We start from the raw sequence: 5,000 nt of genomic DNA, 5'->3' as shown, positions 1-5,000 counted from the left end.
GCGCGGCCGGGGCCTGGGCGCGGCCGTGGCCTGGGCGCGGGCGCGCGCGCCAGGCGCGCAGCGCGGCCGTGGCCTGGGCGCGGGCGCGCGCGGCCGCGTGCGGCTGGGGCTCATGGGCGCGGCTTGGGCCGCGCATGGGCATGCCATGGCTTTGGCACGCTGGGCACCGTCTTGGCCGACCTTGGAGGCACTTGGCCAAGCATTGGAGGCCTTGGCTTGGCCTAGGCTTGGCCAAGTGTGAATGGGCTTGGCCTATTGCGAAGAGTCACGGCAAAGGTTCGACCGAAGCTCGCGGCGCCCCGGACGGAGCCGGGCCGCTCCCGCCTTTGCTGCGGCGCACGGGCGCCGCCGCCGTCCGGCCGTCGCGGCGGCCGCGCACGGCACTTCGGCTTCCTCCGTCGGCCCTCCCGGGACGCGCGACCCGTGCGACCGGGACGCGCATCCCGTGCGACCGGGACGCATGTCCGGGCGGTTCCCGTTTGCAACGCTCCTCGGTACTTTGGAACGCTTGGGGTGGGCTTTGGGCGGATGCCCCGCTGGGGTGGTAGGGAGGGGGGGCTGCTGCCGCCGCGGCGGGCCTTCCGCTCCACTCCGCACAAGCCCGCCGTGGGCACTCGCTGCGGGCGTGCCCGGCACCGTTCGTCCTCGAGGGATTCGGCCCGTCGGCTCGCTCGGATGGGCCACGCGCAGCGGGCCCACGACGGAGCCGGCACGCTCCTTCTGCTGGCGCGGCGCTCGGTCTACGCCTCCGGCCGGCCGTTGCGGCGGCCGTGCACGGCGCTTCGGATCGGTCGGCCCGTCGTCCCGTCCCTGACGAAGTTTTCGCGGCCGCGCGCGCGCGGAGTTGGATCGGCCTTACTTGGTCCGATCCTTCGCCCTCGCATGTTGCGTGGGCTCGGTCCCGTCCCGTTCGGTGAAATCTTTGTCCGCTCTGGTGCGTCCCTGTGGGTTCCTTTGTCGGTTTTGCGGGTTCGGCCGGGCCTTCCGTGCCGGCCCGTCGGCTCGCTCGGATGGGCCCCGCGGAGTTGGCCCACGACGGAGCCGGCACGCTCCTTCCGCTGGTGCGGCGCTCGGTCTATTCCTTCGGTCGGCCCTTGCGGCGGCCGTGCGCGGTGCTTCGGATCGGTCGGCCGGTCTTCCCGTCCCTCATGAAGTGTTCGCGGCCGCGCGCGCGCGGAGTTGGATCGGCCTTACTTGGTCCGATCCTTCGCCCTCGCATGTTCCGTGGGCTCGGTCCCGTCCTGTTCGGTGAAATCTTTGTCCGCTCTGGTGCGTCCCTGTGGGTTCCTTTGTCGGTTTTGCGGGTTCGGCCGGGCCTTCCGCGCCGGCCCGTCGGCTCGCTCGGATGGGCCCCGCGGAGTTGGCCCACGACGGAGCCGGCACGCTCCTTCCGCTGGTGCGGCTCTCGGTCTACGCCTCCAGCCGGCCCTTGTGGCGGCCGTGCGCGGCGCTTCGGTTCGGTCGGCCGGTCTTCCTGTCCCTCACGAAGTGCTCGCGGCCGCGCGCGCGCGGAGTTGGATCGGCCTTACTTGGTCCGATCCGTCGCCATCGCATGTTGCGTGGGCTCGGTCCCGTCTCGGTGAAATCTTGGGCCGCTTTGGTGCGTCCCTGTGGGTTCCTTTGTCGGTTTTGCGGGCTCGGCGCCGGGCCTTCCGCGCCGGTCCGTCGGCTCGCTCGGACGGACCGTGCGCAGGTGGTCCCCGACGGAGCCGGCACGCTCCTTCCGCTGGCGCGGCGCTCGGTCTATGCCTCCGGCCGGCCCTCGCGGCGGCCGTGCGCGGCGCTTCGGTTCGGTCGGCCGGTCGTCCCGTCCCTCACGAAGTTCCTGCGGCCGCGCGTGCGTGGAGCGGGATCGGCCTTACTTGGTCGGATCCGTCGCCCTCGCCTGTTGCGGGGGCTCGGTCCCGTCCCGTTCGGTGAAAGCTTTGCCCGCTCTGGTGCGTCCCCGTGGGTTCCTTTGTCGGTTTTGCGGCCTTGGCGGCGGGCCTTCCGTGTCGGCCCGTCGTGGGCCCGCTGCGCGTCCGTGCGCGGTGCTTCGGATCGGTAGGCCCGTCGTCTGGGTCCCTTACGAAGCTTTGCGCGACCGCTCCTTTGTCGCCGGTCCCCTGTTAGGGCTGACCGAGCCCTCCGTTCGCCCCCTGGCCCGTCGCATGGGCCCCCGGCGCCTCCGCGGCGCCCCACCGAAAACTGTCACGACGCGCATCCAGCGCCGACGAGGTCGCAGGTTACGTGCGGCAGCCGGGGGGCTAGGCCGAGCGGCGGCGGGCCCGCCCACGGACGGGCGCGGGGAGGAGCGCAGCCGGCACGCGGCGCGGAGCGGCGGCGGCATGCCGCCGGGCGGCCGTCGGCTCAACCGTGCCCGAGTCCCGCGGGCACCGCGTCGCCCGGCCGGCGCGAGCGGCGGCGGGCCCGCCCGCGGACGGGCGCGGGGAGGAGCGCAGCCGGCACGCGGCGCGGAGCGGCGGCGGCATGCCGCCGGGCGGCCGACGGCTCAACCATGCCCGAGTCCCGCGGGCACCGCGTCGCCCGGCCGGCGCGAGCGGCGGCGGGCCCGCCCGCGGACGGGCGCGGGGAGGAGCGCAGCCGGCACGCGGCGCGGAGCGGCGGCGGCATGCCGCCGGGCGGCCGACGGCTCAACCATGCCCGAGTCCCGCGGGCACCGCGTCGCCCGGCCGGCGCGAGCGCACGAGGGCGGGAGGCAACCGGGCGGCGCCTGCGGAACCGGATGCGACGGCCGGCGCGGCACGGCCCCGACGGGTCCGCACCGAAGACCAGCGCGGTGCGGATCGACCGCTGATGAGGTCAGAGGTTACGTGCGGCAGCCGGCCGGCTGGCCCGAGCGGCGGCCGGCACGCGACGGGGATCGAGCGGCCCCGACGGCTTGCAGCCGGGCGGCCGACGGCTAGGCCGTACCGGAGTCCCGCGGTCGTTCGGGCGAAGGGGCGCATGCTGCGGGAAAGGCCTGCGGCGGCGAACCGTCCGCCCGGCCGGCCAAGCCTTCCGCGGCGGCGCGCACGTGGCGGCGCGGCCGAGATGACCGAGCGAAGCCCCGGCGATGGGCGGCGCGCACGTGTCCGTGCGGCCGAGATGACCGAGCGAAGCCCGGGCGGCGCCCGCCGTGCGCCCTGCCGGATCGCGCCTTCCGCCGGCGCGCAACGCCGGTCCCGCGTTCCGGCCGCGGGAGAGGCCTGCGTCGGCGAACCGTCCGCCCCGCCGGCCGAACCTTCCGCGGCTGCGCGCACGTGTCCGTGCGGCCGAGATGACCGAGCGAAGCCCCGGCGACGGGCGGCGCCCGCCGTGCGCCCCGGCGGATTGCGCGGCCCGCCGGCGCGCAACGCCGGGCCCACGTTCCGGCTGCGGGAAAGGCCTGCGGCGGCGAACCGTCCGCCCCGCCGGCCGAACCTTGCGCGGCGGTGCTTACGTGTCCGTGCGGCAGAGATGACCGAGCAAGCTCCGGCGATGGGCGGCGCCCTCCGTGCGCCCCGCCGGATCGCGCTGGCCGGCGGCGCGCAACGCCGGACCCCCGATCCGCGTGCGAGCGGCGAGCGTCCGGGCGGGCCCCTTTCGCAACTTCCCTCGGTACTCTAAACACCCCTTGCCTCTCGGTCTTCCCCCCGACCCTCTCGGTATTTGCTCGGATATGTGCATGCATCGTCCCTCGTCGCCTTCGGTTATCCTCCCCGGGGTGGGCTTTGCGCCAACGCGCCAACGGGGTGGTAGGGGGGCTGCAGCCGCGGCCGCCGCGTTTCGCCATCCGCGCGTGCGCCGCCGGATCCGAGTGGAGGTCGCGGGCGACTCGTCGATGCTTGTACTAGGGGCGCATGCCGGCAGCCCCCCGCGGGGTGCGGGACCCCCGATCGGCGTGCGAGGGACGGGCGTCCGGGCGGGCCCCGTTTCCAACTTCCCTCGGAACATTAAAACCCCCCGACCCCCTCGGTCTTCGCTCCGGCCCTATCGCTATTGCTCGGATATGTGCATCCACCGTCCCTCGTTGCCTTCGGTTATCTACCCCAGGGTGGGCCTTGCGCCGATGCCCCGATGGGGTGGCAGGGGTGGGGCTGCCGCGGCCGGCGCGTTTCGGCATCCGCGCTTGGGGGCTCGGACCCGAGTGGAGGTCGCGGGCGGCTCGTCGATGCCTGCACCGGGAGCGCATGCCGGCAGCCCCCCGCGGGGCGCCGGACCCCCGATCGGCGTGCGATGGACGGGGGGAGGGGCGGGCCCGGTTTGCAAATTCCCTCGGTACTTTAAAATCTCACGGCCCTGTCGGTGCTCCCTCCGGCCCTATCGCCACTGCTCGGATATGTGCATCCACCGTCCCTCGTTGCCTTCGGTTATCTACCCCGCGGTGGGCTTTGCGCCGATGCCCCGATGGGGTGGCAAGGGGGCACGCTCTAGGCCGTGCCACGGGGCGCGGGCGCCGGCGCCGTACGTCCCTCGCGGCGGCCGTGAGCGGCACCTCGGCTTGCTCGGTCTGTCCTCCCGGGACGCGCGACCCGTGCGACCGGGACGCGCATCCCGTGCGACCGGGACGCGTGTCCGGGCCGTTCCCGTTTGCAACGCTCCTCGGTACTTTGGAACGCTTGGGGTGGGCTTTGGGCGGATGCCCCGCCGGGGTGGTAGGGAGGGGGGGCGGCTGCTGCCGCGGCGGGACTTCCGCTCCACTCCGCACAAGTCCGTCGCCTCGCGGCGGGCGCGCCCGGCACCGTTCGTCCCCGAGGGAGCCGGCACGTGCCCGCCGAGGCCCCGGCGCATGGGCGCCGCCGCCGGCCGTCCGCGCGGCGGCCGTGCGCCGGCTTCCTCCGTCGGCCCTCCCGGGATGCGCGACCCGTGCGACCGGGACGCGCATCCCGTGAGACCGGGACGCGTGTCCGGGCCGTTCCCGTTTGCAACGCTCCTCGGTACTTTGGAACGCTTGGGGTGGGCCTTGGGCGGATGGCCCGCCGGGGTGGTAGGGAGGGGGGGCTGCTGCTGCCGCGGCGGGACTTCCGCTCCACTCCGCA

The sequence above is a fragment of the Phoenix dactylifera genome, chromosome 10 (assembly GCF_051530095.1).
Source record: "Phoenix dactylifera cultivar Ajwa chromosome 10, Ajwa_hap1_PhDact_Kaust_v1.1, whole genome shotgun sequence".
Lineage (NCBI taxonomy): Eukaryota > Viridiplantae > Streptophyta > Magnoliopsida > Arecales > Arecaceae > Phoenix > Phoenix dactylifera.
The sequence above is the reverse complement of the archived record's forward strand: the minus strand, read 5'-3'. Positions refer to the sequence as shown.